This window comes from Cibotium barometz, chromosome 63, assembly GCF_041138505.1.
Source record: "Cibotium barometz isolate CiBa-2024 chromosome 63, ASM4113850v1, whole genome shotgun sequence".
Lineage (NCBI taxonomy): Eukaryota > Viridiplantae > Streptophyta > Polypodiopsida > Cyatheales > Cibotiaceae > Cibotium > Cibotium barometz.
Window position 1 is genome coordinate 20,895,553 of NC_141108.1, and position 17,265 is coordinate 20,912,817.

The window sequence follows — 17,265 nt, forward strand, 5'->3', positions numbered from 1 at the left end:
GGATTCTCTGCTATACCTTCTGACCCGACACCGGCCACCGCGCAGACACCGTTGACCCAGATGGACTTGGCTTTGTTATTCCAAACTGTGTTGGCTTCTCAGTAGCAAATCCAAACCCAGATTCAGAACCAAACTTCTTTCATGGCCAAACTCCTCGACCAGGACCGGGCCCGTTCTCGTGGCCGTTCCAGACGTCACCGTCGTGACACCCCGCATTCTCTACCTCGTTATGAGGATGAGGACGCTGCTAGGAGACAACGTGAAGAAGAAGGACGGGGTTGGGAGTTCCCGACTCCACACCAGCCGGCAGGAGCTCCACATCCACGAAATGATGGCTCGCAGCCAGTTGGAATTGCAACGCCAACTTGAAGAGGCCCATACCAGGGAGGCCGTTCTTCGTCAAGCCGAACATGACAAACTGATGCGAGCGCTTGATTGACCTTCGCATCGACGTTACCTGAGAAGGTAACATTCAGTAAGTATGATGGTAAGTTTAATTCTGCACTTTTGGCCATTTCTCTCCTAATTATGATTAAATTCTCTTAATTTTTTGGTGAAATTATAACCCCCATGCATCTTAATCATTTGTGAGTCATTTTTATCACTTTCCACTCCACAATGTTTCACCCTAATTGCTCGATTCGCACAGATGAGCCATACCAATACTCCCCATATGTTTCGGTCCACATAGTCTTGAGTAGAAAGGTTTTCTACGAACAAAGGATTGCGCTCTTGTTTGGAGCAGCAAGATTAGACAAAATTCTTGCTTTTTTGGAGCCCTTTCTCTTCCCTTCCATGAGTTATGACATCACCTTTAATGTGTTTATTTTCATCTTAATCTAGGGAGAGAGAGGGAGGTAAGGAGGTAGTGAGGTTTTATGTAAGAGTGTTTTCATTCCAAGAAGTGACCAAAGTAAAATCCCCAACTTTGCAAAACAGTACCATGCCTCTCCCTGTACTTCTCTATCTCACTCGGCTCTGAAGGCATCCTCCGAGGCATAGTACATTCGATTCTCTGATATCAACTGACCCCAAAGCCATGGGACCACTTGTAGTAGGAGAAATTGTTGTAAGTTAGTATCATCCATGGCCCTGAACTTTGGCATAATGTGAAATGTACCTGTTTCGTTCATCATGCACTTGTACACACTGTCATCCAATAGAATGTTAGTGTGCTCATTGTACTCTGGACAATTTTCCCAAAAGGTCTGCAAGTTTTTAAAAAACACAAGTTTCTTCTGTTGAAAATCAAAGTCTACTGACATGCACATTTCCTAGCCCATAAATCCATGAATCAAGTGTTGTATAGATCCAAATGCTCTAGAAAACCTTTGTTTGACATTTTGAAGTAAAGCATAGCTCCAAATGTACACATCAAAGTTTTTTCTTGCCCATGTGATAAAGTCCTTAGCATCTCTATGCTTGTAGTGTGTAACTGTTTACAAGCACCCTATCAAAATACATTGTCCATGGTGGAACCCTCCTTGCATTTAGACAGTGAGGATACATTAGCAACCCATTCATATCCAGCACTAAAGCTCTGGGTTATTCACTTTTTGGAAGTGGTGAGAATAGGTTAGTAGGCCTAGGGAGTGCCTGAAAATCAAAAACCTTAAGTATCCTAGATAAATCATAGGAAAAATCACAGGGCCACTAGGCCACACCATGCACAACTTTGCCTCTGTAGATGTATACAAGTGTCGACGGTATGAAAAGTCATAGTTAGCCTTTTGCTTCTGTCAAAAATTTGGCCTTGGTTGAGTGTGGCACTCTCGAACATAACATGAGATGTAGCCGATGTCATCCTGAATGGGCCAGCATTGCACATAACATGACAAGGCCCTGATGTCTTCCTGAACAAACCTTAAAGCCTCATTTAACGGGGAAGAATCTACACATGACATTAAGGTTCTCAATAATAACAAGACCTTAAAGCCTTATTTAATAGGGAAGAATCTACACATGAAATTAAGGTTCTCAATAATAAGAAGATGAAGCAAGAAACATCGATTGCACAAAATTTCCATTACTTGAAGATGATGCAAATACAAGAGGGTGGGCTTTGCTCGTAAAAGTGATTAAAAAATGAGTGTTGGCACTACAAAAAGTGCATGGTGGCTGATTTAATCCTAGGGTGATTAATCACTTCTTGCATGCACGAAGCTTTTGATGATAAGGGATAGAATTTGCCTGAGGTGGCATACTTTCAGTGTTCTTTTCCTCCGCTTCTTTTTCTGCATTCTTTTGCTTCTTCGCCTCATTGCCCTTTGTGTGGTCCAACTCTACATACAAATACAAGGCTTCATATTATTCCTACACTCCAAAATACATTGAAGTAATAAATGTGCAGCCATATCAGAGAGGGTAATATTATCAGGAGTAGAAGATGTGCAGTCCATAGTTTCCTCCTCCTCACGTGCAATGCATGCATCTTATGAGACATTGATGTGATTGGAATCCCCATACTTACATCTATTCCATCCGCCGCTGCATTCTTAACACTCTCGTTCACCAAACCAGTACTTGTTTCCATAGCTGCTTTCAACCATAGAGAATCTGTAGTCAGAACCCACTCTGTCCCCTTTGGTGCTTGAGCCAAGATTTATGCCTTCTTGTACAATCTCACTCGTGTTTGCTCACTCGTGCCTGTGCCATGAACTTCACACTATGGCATCTCCATTCGTGCACTTTCACCTAATAGGTGCTCAAGGCTACATGGCAAAGGAACACTCTCTAGCATTTCTCTAAACCTTATTTCACTTTCAACCATGTCAGAAGGTGTTGAAACTGGAGGTCTTGGTTTAACGATGTATTTTCCTTTGTTTTCAAATACACCTGCAACACACAAGGATACATGCTTAACAAGAGAAAAATGATCACTCATAGAACATCAAGGTGTACACACTCATATTACCAGGATGGTGGACTAAAGAACATTACCTCCAGGGTTTTTGTTTGCAGCCCTTTCGATGTGCTCTGATAAATTCTCAACTGGCCCGTGTTCTACCAGATGGTTTGAAAGATGATGCAATCGCAAACATCTAAAAATTACATGCGCACAAACAACAACAAGTTCAAGCCTTCATCAATAGATTTTGCAGTCAATAGACAAAACCATAAACCAACATAGTGGTTAAGGAGCATTGCCAAGTTTGTGCTCCTCTCTAATTGGTGACTCCAGCGTGTCTTTTGAAGCACTGGATTTGGAAGAGGGCTCTACTGCGCACAACAAAAAATAAGATGGCACTGGCCGGGGAGGCCCGAATACTCCACTCGCTGTGAAAGATGACCTCCGGAAAGGCGTGGAAGGAGAATCGTCCTCGGGAGGGACTCCGGTGAATCTACTGCTCTTCTCAGCCATCAATGCGCAAGCTACCTGTGCAATGTGCCTGTTCTTTCTCTCAGCAACATAATTTTGCTGTGGAGTGTACCTGCATGTAAATTGCCTCTGAATTCCATGTTTTTTTAGATACATCAAAAACTCATTGGAGAAGTATTCTCCCCCTCCATCTGACCTTAGGCACTTAACCTACACACCTGTTTGCTTTTCAGTCAACACAAAATTTTGATTTCCAAATCGGCCACCACCTTGGCCTCGACCACCATGACCTCTTCCTCGACCTCTACTGAATTGGAGTAGAAGGCATGTTCTGATGTGTTCCTGATCTATGTAGAAGAATCTTCACTCAGAGTCTTCTCTTCTATGATCAACATAGACACAAGATCTCGAAAGTTGGAAACATTCTCCCTGACAGCAATAGATGTCTTGAATGGCTTGTATTCCTTTCCAAGCCCATTTAGACAAACGCTTACTAAGTCGTCATTCTCCACAGATACATTTGTAGATCCAAGGGATTCAACAATACCCTTGATCTTCAATGAATACTCATTGATAGACGTTCTTCTTCTCCACAGTGTGCAGCTCTTACTTTAGCTCTGTAGCTTCCTTGCCTTTGTGTTCATCTGGAACATCTGCACCAAATTCTGCCATGCAATTGTTGGCGTATGAGAATTCTGTATGTGCCCAATCATAGTGTCTATAACACTAACAGACAACCAATACATCACCTTTCTTACACCCTGGTTCCAGTCCTTGAATGCTTTTATCTCTGCTGTGGTGGCATTCTCCTCTGGCAACTCTGGAGGGTCTTCATTCTCGCCTTCCGCAAATTCCCAAAATCCTTTACCCATCGGAAAATTGGTCATCCTGAACTTCCAAACATGACTTGTCAAGCTTCTCACTGACAATATGGTTGATGCCATCTGACATCTTGTCAGCAATATCAATACAAACTACATAAACAACACTTTATTGTGTCACCCTGCACAACTGTTATTTTCCTGGTGGTGCTTGATTACACCTAACTGTCACAACCAGTGACTTCACTTTGCATACATACACCCAAGGACCTTTGTAACACTTATGTGCAGTACATATAGTGTCTGCACAATCCCAATTTCACTTTGTAATACCAAAACCAATGATATGCAGAAAATCAAAACTTACCCGTAGTGCATGCGAACGCGTGCTAAGTCAAAAACGGAGATCGAAACGCACCCAAAACGCGATTTTGGTCGCAAAATTGTAGTTCAAAGAACAGTGCAACTCCTTGATTGCTCTTGGGGGCCGGTGAAGATAGCTCCTCAATCGGAGATCATTTGGTGCCTCCCGAAGAGCTCCCGACAAGGGTGTAGTACCAAATACAAAGGAGAAAGAGATGGTGAAGCCCCTCTTCTTCTCGTGCTTGCCGCTCAGCCTCTTAGCTTGAACCAAGCTCTGATACCATGAAAAGATTGGAGGGAGGGAAGAGAGCTTGAGCGCTTGTAAGCACACACACACATAAATCCTAGAAGAGAACACACAATGATGAAAGGCTAAAATTCTTCTTCTTCTTCTCTACTCAAAAGAGGTTTACAATAGATAAGTGAAAACCAAACATAAGTACTAGAGTAGTATGCACATGTGGTCCATAATGTGAACACACTAGATAGGTGAGTTGGCATGATAAGTATGCCATAAATCGGCAGGTGGACTAGGTAGTGTAGTCTAGATGTAGAATCACTGGCGAAGATCCGTTGTGTCGGCCACCAAATGCACCAGTCGATGTGAATGTAGAATGGTCACCCAGGCACGTTGTGAGTGTTAGCTCTAGTTGAGCTTGACATCTTAACACCCCCTCAGGGTGTACTCCCGACACAAGGAGGGCGAGGGGGTGTCGGGAGTACACCCCCTCGGGGTGTACTCCCGACACAAGGAGGGCGAGGGCCGTCGAAGCAGCGACCATGGGGTAGTGATGGAGGGGATCTAGCTTCCATGCGATGCACTTCCATATTTGGCGAGTCATTTGTGAGTAGCATGTTTTGGTACAATGGATGGGAATGTAGACATGATGACCATCGCGGCTATCACCACTGATGGTGGTGGGCACGCTCCCGGTTAGCCTAGAAACCCTATCATGATTTGGAGAGGTTTTGATGCCCGAATTGGGCTAATTATCACTTTTAGGGATATTTAACCTAGGTTGGGTATAGGCCATATTTTATTTAACCTGAGCTGAGCATATGGCCGTATTTTATTTAACTTGAGCTGGGAAAATGGTCGTGATAGTGGCACCTGAGCCAGCAAATGGTTGAGTATTTATATGGACATGGGCCAGCATCATTGGCCAGATTAGATATTTTTATGGACATGGGCTAGCAACATTGGTTAGTTTTAGATATGGTGGATAGATGGCATATGTATATATATTTCATTCATCCCTTGCTTGCCTTCAAAAGAAACATCTTCAGAGATGTGCATGCGTAATGGGGTGCATGTTTGTGGTAGATTAGCCGGTGTGCTATTTTATTGGATGCATGTGAACTAGTGCCGGCTAGGGGGGCAAGGTATTCCTTGGTAACCTCCCTTTCCCAAAAACAAACTAAATTCGGATCCTTAATTGAGTGGTTGGGTGGCTGGCTAACCCTTGGGAAGGAAGGGGTTAGGCTCACTTACGGATCCCGACTTAAAAGAAATCAAGATTGTTCATACCATGTCAACAACCCAAAAAAGAATTGGGAACAACTAATTCAAGTCAAGGATGATCTAGGAGTCGATATCGTTCATTATCAAGTGTGACCCATGAGCATTTTAGCCCTCGCTAAGTCCGCAGAGCAGGGAGCTGTTATTATGATGCCTTATACTTTTGAGTGTTAATGAACGAGCAGTATTAAGTTCGGTGACAATTCTTGGAGGAATTGCTTGCATTTCTCTCGTGAGGTCTCTTCTAGCTTAGCTATAGAGAGCGGCTACATTAACCTAGTGTTGAAATAGTGCAATGCAAGGCCCTGAGTGTGGGGATCATCTACCCTATCATTTTGGAATTCTAATGCATAACTAGTCTAGGATGGGGTAGGGGTTCCTTATACAATTGGTATTAGAGCTTGATTGTAAAAACCACCCAATTGTAGTGATTTACAACAACTGGAATGGAGTGATACCACCCAATGGGGTAGGTGGTCCTTATACAGTTGGTATCAGAGCTTGGTTGTAAAAACCACCCAATTGTAGTGATACCATTAAAAGAAATAGTTAAAATTATTGATTAAAATGCCTTGTACATAGACTTATGTAGAGTTAATTGTATTTCAGATGGCCGAGAATGGAGTGGTGATGATCAGGACACATCTATCAGGGATCATCGGGTTGTTCATAGGAAGAGGACATGATAGCATTTGCCTTCAAGCATCTCGTCTCCATGGACCCATTAGAGTGCTTATACAACACTTCAAAGAATAGCTATTCTTTTTGACACCCTAGGTGCAGAGATTCATGTGGTACACGGGAGTGAGGATCCACACTTATACCTCTAACATGAGGCTCTTTTGGGAGAAATTCTCCTTGGCCATGATCCACTTGAGGTTGAATGTTGTAGAAGAGCTAGTACTTTATGGGTCCTTTCTCCCTCTTAGATATGGGCCCTATACCCTAACATTTAAACTTGTAAGCTACTTTATCCCCCAAACTTGTAAGCTACTTTATCTCCCTCTAAGATATGGGCCCTACACCCTAACATTTAAACTTGTAAGCTACTTTATCCCCCAAACCATAGTTAACCCCAGTGCAACCGAGAAAGTTTACAATGGGATGCCTACGCGTGAGTATCGTTGTTGTATGAGAAGAAGAATCAGGGTCTAGTAGCTCTAGTAACTAAATCTTGTTAATGGAAATAAAGTTATTGGAAAATGAATTCTTGTGTGGACTCTGCTTTCAATTGTTTTAATAATAAGTCCTTTGAAAAGCTAAGACCTTATAACGTTTTGTACCCAAGTTAATTGAGTTCCTTGGATCAGGATACCGTGTATCCCCTATGTGGAAGTCAAGGTGTAGTTCCCCACCAGGAAGAGTTAGATCACATGACATAAAGAAATCCTTGCATAAGAAGGCACATACAGGTCCCTTTAGAGGAGAAGGGACCAGACTAAGGGAAGCAACAGAAGCCTAGAGTGATGCCATGAAGCCTATAGTGATGCCATGGACGAATACTTTGAAGTGGCTGGATATAATTAGAGAAGTAAGATGGATCTTGCATGGCTTAAACTCATGGGCGTAGAAAGTCTATTTGGAAAAATCATTGCGAGTCAGGTAACCTAAATCAGAATCAGCTAAGGTAGATGGATATGAAGATGTTTCTTAGAAGAAGGTTTTTTCCTCCAATATTAATGAGGTTGTACAAGATAAACCAATTCCTAAAGTTATCCCAGGGAGATTGCAGTATCGAAGAATATCACCAATCTTACTCTGATCTTCTCTGTTTGCCCTAGCTATTCTGGATGAGACAACTCTATTGAATATATTTGTCAACAAATTAAACCCACCCCTGGATACCTTAGTAAAGAATGCTAAGCCTTCATCCATCTCAGAAGTTGTTACCATGGACGAAGACTTTGCAAAAGCATTCTCAAAACCCCCAGCAAATTGCCAAGGTTACTAAGAGGTTGTATGTGTCAAAGAGGGTAATGCATTCTCCTCTAATCTCAACCCCCAGTTAGTCTCGAGACTCAAGAAGGATGGAACTTCCACAGAAATCCTTCATGCAAACTTCACTCCAACCATTCTTACCTTATGAGGCGCATATGAGACTCAAGAGAGAGTAGAGATACTACCAATGTCATGAAGTCGGTGGGCACTTAGTTCACAATTATCGGAGCCCTCAAATAGCTCTTGCTCCCAGCAGCCAGTCTAGACAACAATCTTACCATGCTCCTTCAGGTTTCACCCAAAGTCACCCCCACCAAGATTGGGGAAACACCAGGGAGAACGATTCCCAACACCCCCACAACAATCTTGGAGTAACTCTAGAGGTCGGGTGCCCTGGTTCTAAAGTCGTAGCCCTTGCTGCTGTGCTGAGACCTGAATGAAGCTGCAGAAAGAGGGCATATCCATGCCACAAATATTAGAACCAACGGTTCTCCATTATCCAGACTCTAGTAGATTATTAAGCTAAGTCATTTAAGATTTTAATTGATTTTGGAAGCACTCAATCCCATATTAGATAAAGTGGGAAAAATCCCATTCCCAGCTTGGCCCAATTCTTGAGATTTTGGAGCAAGTTTTTATTTTTCTTGCTTTCGACATGATAGAAGAAATTGAGCCATTCATCCTTTTGCCATATAACTTAACTCTTGGCCCACAACAATACGCTTGGTAGAATGGCCCTAGGACCATTCTATACCTCCTTGCATTTGACAGTGTGCGTATTAGATACTTTCATTCTAAATTGGTGCATTATAGGCCTTGGAACCTCTTGTAGCACATTAGCTTTGAAGATAAAGTATCTTCTTCATGTGGATTTGAAACATTCATGTGGCTTATGTTTGTTAGAATGGCCTTAAGACCCTTCTATATCTTCGTACATTCTAATAATGTGCTTGACAGATTGGGATAATGGTAAATGCTCTAGTGCAATTGTTAGGATACTCCCAAATTACACAACTTAGGCACTATTATGTAAATACATAATCTTCAAGGTAAAAGTATCCTCATGTGATGGTTGTGAAATAGAAAATAGAATCTTAATACTGATCTCCTTACCTTGGATGATACTAGATAATAATGACAATTTGTATAGGATTTTATAAAATAGCTTATTAGAATGTTACATGCCATTTGACCGTTTGTCAATTGCTCTTACATTCAAATCATAAGGAGCCTCCTTAGAGTAGATGCAATCTTGTATTTGTATCAAAGGAGTCTCCTTAGGATACACTCCAAATTTCTTTGCTCTTACATTCAAATCAAAGGAGCCTCAGAGTAGATGCACTCCTGTGTTTGTATCAAAGGAGCCTCCTTAGAGTAGATGCACTCCTGTATTTGTATCAAAGGAACCTCCTTATAGTATGATGCACTCCGTTATTCATTGCTCTTACATTAAAATCATAAGGAGCCTCCTTAGAGTAGATGCAGTCCTGTATTTATATCAAAGGAGTCTCCTTACAGTAGGCTCCTTTACAGTAGGATGCACTCCAAATTTCTTTGCTCTTTCATTCAAATAAAAGTAGCCTCCTTAGAGTAGATGCACTCTTATATTTGTATCAAAGAAGTCTCCTATTGGGCGTAGGAACACCCCCTTGCATTGTAAGGTGGAACACCCATGGGAACACCCCTAGCATTAGGGAGTTTAGCATTAGGCTAATGGATTGTGGAAACTTGTCATTAGAGGAGGTCCATTCAAGAAATCGAGGTTATATGCACATGGGCTAGTGGTTTGTCACTCACTACCTTTGGAGATGTCCCCACATAGTGGTATTCTCAGTTTGAGGAGGATCACTTTGTTGATTGGGATCAACTAAGAATAGCTTTTTAAAAAAGATTCAGAAAGGTGAAAACCACAGGGCAATTGATAGATTTGATGAGCAGCATGGTTCAGAAAGGCATGGATGTAGATGCTTATGTTGTCAAATTCAGGTCACTTAGGAACAAGCTAGATGCTGACAAAACAGACCTTCAGATGAACTCATGGGAGAATGGTTCATAAAAGGGTTGGACAAAAGGGTTGGAGAGCAAGCTGAAACTTGCAATAGCCTCAATAGATGTCTAGAATGATGGTTTTGATGTGTTAGTGGATGCATCCAAAAGAGCTGAGAAGAACCTTGATGTAGAGAAGAAAAAGAAAAAGAAAGGTAAAAGATTGTAAGGAAGAAAAAGAAAAAGAAAGGTAAGAAGATTGTAGAGGAGTCAGAGGACAGCTCTAAAGAGGAGTCAGAAACAGAAGTAAAGATGAAAAAGAACAAGAAGGAGTCTACAGCAAAAGACAAGGCCCTCCTCAAGAAGATGGAACACCTTACAGTCTGCAAATTAACCAGTGGAGGTGGAAAAAAACTCTGATAAAACTTTTGAATCAGACTACATGATGGGTGTGAACTATTCAAGGTGTGGCAATGAAGGGCACTACAAGAATGAGTGCAAAATGGCACCAAAATGCGCCATCTACCATACCACTGAAAACTGTAGATACAATGGAAGAAACAACACCATAGCTGACATCAATGCAGTAGCAACTCATATGAATCATGCACCAAGAGGCAAAGGCAGAGGTCAATCCAACTATTACAATCCAAGACCTGCCCCTACCTACAACTTAGGGTACAATAACTTGTATTGCTACTACTGCAAGACATCAAGACACAAAAAACTAGAGTGCCAAATGTTCATGAGACATCAACAAGATATACAAAACCAGGCAATTTATGGTGTTAAGCATGAACCAACTGTATAAACATGGCCCAAATACATGAAATTCAAGAAGACATCAGACCATAGGTCTTGGTAGTCACAAGGTCCACAAAGGTGTGTCAGCCAAAAATAACCAAGGCTTAGAAGAGCCAGCCCAAGAAAAAAGTCATGTGGGAGGACCAGGAAAGGGTCAGAATCTAGGTGACCAAGATGGTGTAGGGAGCACAGGGTCAGGCAAAGAGGACTCAGAGTGTCCAATCCCAGACAACTTATCAGAATAGGAAGACTGACCAAGAAAGGGTTAGCATAGGTGATGCTATAAGAAATAGGCAGGAAGGCTGATCAGGTATGGATCAGTAAAGGAGTTGCCACCAGAAGCCACACAAAAGATGCTGGATGAGAAGGCAAGAATTTTGACCAAGATAAGGTCAGCAAAAGGACTATGGGTAAGTAGGCAAGTTGTGCGAATGATGGCATGGATGAATTTGATAAGGAAAGAGTCAGCCAAAGAATTGCTGATGAAGCAAGTAGGTGTGCTCACAAAAAAGGTAAAGGGAAAGCAGAGGTGTTTGACCAAGATCAACCAGGTGGAAGTGTCACAAAGACCAGAATCACCGAAACGGTTTGGAAGAAGACAGACAATTCCTCATATAGCAAGTATCAATAGAATCGTCAGAGGCAACTACCAAAAGGAGCAAGCCAGTCAGATGATAAGAAAGACTGGATGAAGTCTTCACCCAAGGAGAAAAGTGACTTAGGCATCTACGATCTATGGGAAGATCTGAAAAACATGAAACTCAACATCTCCCTGGATCAGATCCTAAACCTCGTGCCAAACTTTAGAGATGAACTCTTACTAAGAGCACAGAGGATCAAGAAGATAGGAGAAAGCCAGGCATAGTCAGCTCTGTTTGATAGAAAAAAGGACACGCAGGAGGTGGATTACAGATTAGCAATTGCCAGAAAAGCACCTGACATGGACATTAAAGTGCCAGAGGTCACACAATGTGAAAGATCAAGGGAAACAAGGTATATAATGTGTTGCTGGATGGAGGTTCTCGAGTGAATATTATTTTAGAAATAATTGCAAGAAGGCTTGGACTTCTCAACTGGAAACCTGCCCCATTCAACATCAGAATGGTAGATCAAAGAAGAGTCACACCCCTAGGTATCCTTTCAAATATGAGAACTAGCATGGCAGATTGTGAATTCATAGTCAGCTTGATAGTAATGAAAATGACTGAAGAGGTAGGTGCTTACCCCATGCTGCTTGGAAGACCGTGGCTCGGGCATGGCAAGATCAAGAAAAACTGAGAGAATGACACCATTACTATCAAGAAGGGGAAGAAAAAGATAAAGTTATCAGTTTGCCAAGGCAGACAAATAAGCCCAGCTGTTTGAGACAAGCCTCTGCACGCTAAAGGCCTTAATCTGATGGTAGTTGGAGTCAAAGAAGATGAAGAAGAGAGGATTTTGAAAGAGAATTCGGATCTTGTGTCACTTTCTGTGCTGGATGTGGAAGGCATAGCCTCCAAGTATAAACCAGCACTGTTCAACATACAACCCGACATCAGCAGCAGCAAAGCAAAGAACAAAGTAGAGCTGATAAGAAAAGGGAAAAAGAAGAAAGAAGATGGTCAGCTGGTTGCAGTAGTAGGAAACACGTCAGGAGGACTTGGATGCACTGACTAGATGGATGGATAATGAAAAGGCAAAGGAAAAGGCGAGTTAGAAGGTCACGAAGGTGGAAGAAGACAAGCAGGAAGAGGTCAACCTTGGCGCTGAACCCCAAGCCAGTAAAGATCAGCATAAAGCTAAATCAACTATTCAGAAATGAATGTTCAGAAATGAATGTTCAGAATGAACTGATAAAACTCTTGAAAAGGTACAAAGATGTGTTTGCATGGAGCTACTCAGATATGGAGGGTATAGACCCAAGCTTCTACTAGCACACAGAATCAATCTAAAGGAGGATGCTATACCTATCAGATAGCAACGATATAGAATGAATCCCAACTATGCAAAGTAGGTCAAAGAGGAAATTAACAAGTTGCTAAATATCAAAGGATTGCAAACAAGGATGCACAAGCTAGAGCAAGACACAAAGGAGATACCGGAGCTAAAGGTAGAGGTCAGTAGACTTAAAAATGCACAGCTCTGTCAGAGCTGAAGAAAAGGCCAAAGCAGCACAAGCAACAAATGAGGACCTGCAAAAGACAAAGGCTCAACAAGCAGATTAGATCAGAAGCCAGATGTAGCTCTACTAGAAGACACCCACAACAACAAGCAGATCTGAGGCTACACATCACCATGGAGGCAATAGATAGGGTGGAACAAGCTGCTGACAATAGTAGATTATAAGTGATAAGACTCAAGGGCTAGCTAATGGTGTAGGAGCATGAAAATGCTAAAGAAGATCTGGATGTGGTAACATTGCCCATCGAGGTCATGGAGTAGTGTGAGGCTTTGATCCTAGAGACCATGGGGGACACTTGGGACAAGAACATACAACAAGTGGAAGAAGCATTATGCCTGCCACCTCCCAGCTACAAACTCTTAACACAACTGATGCCCCCACTCCCGACTGAAGATGACGATGGCAATCAACAGAAGGAAGCACAACAGTTCATATACCAGTAGTACCACACAGCTGCTAAGTGAAAAGAAGCACTAGGCCACAGATGTTGAGATGTCAAGCTTAACTAGAGCTGACACTCTCACGACGTGCCTGGGTGACCATTTAACATTCACATTGCAAGACTGGCACGTTTGGTAGCCGACACGGATGGATCTTTGCCAAAAGTGATTCTATAGTTTGACTACACTACCTAGTCCACCGGGACGGCCGATTTATGGCATACTTATCATGCCAGCTCACCTATCTAGTGTGTTCACATTATGGACCACATGAACATAGTACTCTAGTACTTATGTTTGGGTTTCACTTATCTTTTGAAGACCTCTTTTGAGTGAAGAAGAAGAAGAAGACTTTTAGCCTCACATCCCTGTGTGTTCTCTTCTAGGGTTTGTGTGTGTGTGTGCTTGCAAGAGCTCAAGCTCTCTTCCCTCCCCCCAAACTTTTCATGGTATCAGAGCTTGGTTCAAGCTAAGGGGCTGAGCAGCAAGAACAGGAAAAAGAGGAAGCGGTACGAGGGTAAAAGCTTCACAATTTCTTTCCCTTTTGTCTTTGGTACTACACCCTTTCAGGAGCTCTTCAGGAGGCACCGGCAAAGATCTCCGATTGAGGAGCTATCTTCACTGGCTAGGGGCGGTCAGGGAGTTACGCAGTCCTTTGGACTGGTCTCTATTTCTCCATTAGCAGGCATTCGCATGCACTGAGTAAGTTTTGATTTTTTGCATATCACTAGTTTTGGTACTGCAGAGTGAAATTGGAATTGTGTAGGCACTATATGTACTGTACATAAGTATTAAAGAGGTCCTAGGGTGTATGTATGTAAAGTGGAGTCACTAGTTGAGACAGTCAGGTGCAGTCTAGTACCGCTCTGTAGGAAAACAGCACTTGTGCAGGTGACATAGAAACGTGTTGTTTGTGTAGTCTGTGTTGATATTGCAGACAAGATATCAAACGGCATCAACTAGATTGTTAGTGAGAAGCTTGACAAGAATAACTTCCATGCTTGGAAGTTCAGGATGACCAATTTCCTGATGGGTAAAGGATTTTGAGAATTTGTGGAAGGCGAGAATGAAGACCCTCCAGAGTTGCCATAGGAGAATGCCACCGTGCATTAGAGATAAATCATAAAGGCATTCAAGGATTGGAACCACGGTGCAAGAAAGGTGATGTATTGGTTGTCTGTTTTAGTATTATAGACACTATGATTAGGCACATACAGGATGCTCATACACTAGCAAATTGCATGGCAGAATTTGGTGCAGATGTTCCAGACTAATACAAAGGCAAGGAAACTGCAGCTAAAGTAAGAGCTGCACACTGTGGAGAAGAAGAACATGTCTATCTCAATGAGTATTCATTGAAGATCAAGGGTATTGTTGAATCCCTTGGATCTATAAATGTATCTATGGAGGATGACGACTTGGTAAGTGTCTGTCTGAATGGGCTTGGAAAGGAATACAAGCCATTCAAGACATCTATTGCTGTGTCAAGGAGAATGTTTCTAACTTTCGGGATCTTGTGTCTATGCTGATCATAGAAGAGAAGACTCTTCTACACAAAGCAGGAACACATCAAAACAGGCCTTCTACTCCAGTTCGGGTAGAGGTCGAGGAAGAGGTCATGGTGGTTGAGGCCAAAGATGGTGGCCGATTTGGAAATCAAAATTTTGGACAACAGCAGTCCAATGACTCGCAAAGCAACAACAATCATACACAGGTGGTGGAAGAGGCCAGTCTCAAGGCAGAGCGGGCAAAGAGGACGTGGATTGGAACAAACAATAGTCAAGAGTAGACTGTAGAGACTATCACATTATTGTGGCAAACCAGGTCACTCGTCCAGAGAGTGTAGGAAGAAGCAAAGTGACATGAAGAATGGAAAAATACAGCAAAATAATTATGCGTCCTCAAGCAAGCAGGCTGAGGAAAGATATGAGCATTTATTTGTTATGCAGCACACGTTGAATTCAGTGATGACTCTGCAGATGTATCCATAGGTGCTGATGATGTATGGTATGTGTATTCGGGAGCCTCTAACCACATGACCTGTCATGGGTGGTGAGTGGTTTAGAGATGTGAAAAACTTGGACATACCAGGTTATGTAGAGACTGGGGATGACACAGCTCATCCCATTGCTCATATCGGGAATGTGCCATTAGCTATGCAAAATGGCCAAATGAAGTACCTATCCGATGTATTTCATGTGCCAACATCAATACGAACTTGGTTTCTGTTGGTCAGATGATTGATGTAAGATTCCTCCCCAGGCTCTTAAGATGTCCAGCATCTTCTCCTGTAATCAAATCCCTCTCCAGAAATATAAAGATTTTGTTTCTACCAGTTTTGACCTAGAGAGAGAAAATATTATAGAGAGATAATATTCAGATATTAAATATTATTGGATAGAAAACATTCTCATCTTATTAGAATAAGTTCCCCTGAAACAGAAATTTAAAAAGATTTTCAGAAGGTGCATTAGAAATTAAGTATAATATGTTCAAGAGGCATTACCCTGGGGGTGAAGATTTTCTGAAAATTTTAAATTAAGGTTCTTATGGACCAATAGGATTCATCCAAATGTAGGGAGGAGATAAATAGAAGAATAAAAGAAAATCTTCCAAAAATGAGTAAATGCTCACATAAGATGAAGAGTTGACAAAGGACCAAGTAAATAGTTAGAAATTGGAGATATTTAGGTGAAATGACGTGTCTTCACCCTCCAGAGACGCTCACACCGTGCGCTTGCCACCTGTCCCTAGTACTAGAGCTCATGCCGTACTAGTCCTTGCGGTGGAAGTCCCTCACGGTGTGCACCCGGTGAAACTCGAAGGAGTCCAGACATCTATCAAGTAAAAGTCTTCGTAAGTCCCGACTATACGGATGGCTGGCTTGAGGATACGGTACAGCCTATACCTGTTGTACGGCCTGAACCTGGTGTACGGCTATACGGTACGCTGGCCGCTAACCTGTATGGCAGAGGGCTGGCTGGCTGGCCTCTGTATGGCCTGATGGGCTGGCTGGCTGGCCTGCGCACAGGCCTGATGGCCAGCTGGCCTGCGCACAGGCTACTGTACAACCTGACAGCTGCTGTACGGCCTGTGGACTGAGCCGTACACAGCTGTGGGTTGCTGGCCGCCTGCACACAGGCTATGCTGGCCTGTGTACGGCTTGGATGGAGGCGGGGAGGAGGAGTCGCTGATGCTGCTGCTGGTGGCGATCTGACTCCCACAGTGGAGAGGGAAAGAGAGCGTGAGAGGGAGAGCTGTACGGGCTGTCCGTCCCTTAAGCGTGGGCTGATCCCCTCCCGTGGATAGACGGGCACCTTCCACCATGCAAGGTTGGTGGGGGGTTAGGTAGCCATCCCCACACTTGTCCTACAAAGGTGGGGTGCTTTGGATGCACACCCTCCATTCTTTTTTCTTCATAAAGGTAAAGGGTGCCCGGCCAAAGTATAGATTTTTCCACCATATTTTTAATTGAGTGTGAACCTGCAAGTTATTATAACATATGAAGTAAAACTCCAATAAAAAATACATACTTACCACCTGTTGACATGCCACAAATCATGTCAAAAGACAGGGCATTCCACCGCTCACGAGTGGGCGTCCCGGACCCTTGAGCTAGACACACATATCAAGCATGCAGCTAAAACAATTCACGCAAAGACATTTCAAAAGCATGCAAATCATGTGTGCACAATGCAACATTGCTAATGGACAATCCCCGTTCATGAAGCTTGTAATTACATTGACATTTCCGGGCACAAACAGGCCCACCGGAAAGCCAAGTCCAGGGCCATACAGAGTCCGAGGACTCAACCCACGAGCATCAAAAGTCAGATGCCCGTCCAGAGCCCAGAGCTCACACACGGAGAGAACCATTAGGGTGGCCCAATGGTGACATCCCCCCCGGCTTCTAA

The 17,265-nt window shown here is 42.9% G+C and overlaps 1 long non-coding RNA gene across 2 annotated transcripts; it reads right to left on the reverse strand.

Annotated features, from left to right (window-relative positions):
* Positions 1–1,461: 1,461 nt before the first annotated feature.
* LOC147603827 (uncharacterized) lies at positions 1,462–8,452 on the reverse strand. 2 transcript variants are annotated; one of them, XR_015265572.1, is made up of 4 exons: positions 2,941–8,452; positions 2,471–2,835; positions 2,205–2,282; positions 1,462–1,891 (listed from the first exon to the last, which is right to left on the reverse strand). It is a non-coding gene; the product is annotated as an uncharacterized LOC147603827 (long non-coding RNA). The 2 variants fall into 2 exon arrangements; XR_015265571.1 differs by lacking the exon at positions 1,462–1,891 and having other exon boundaries at positions 2,091–2,282.
* Between the last annotated feature and the right edge of the window lie 8,813 nt (positions 8,453–17,265).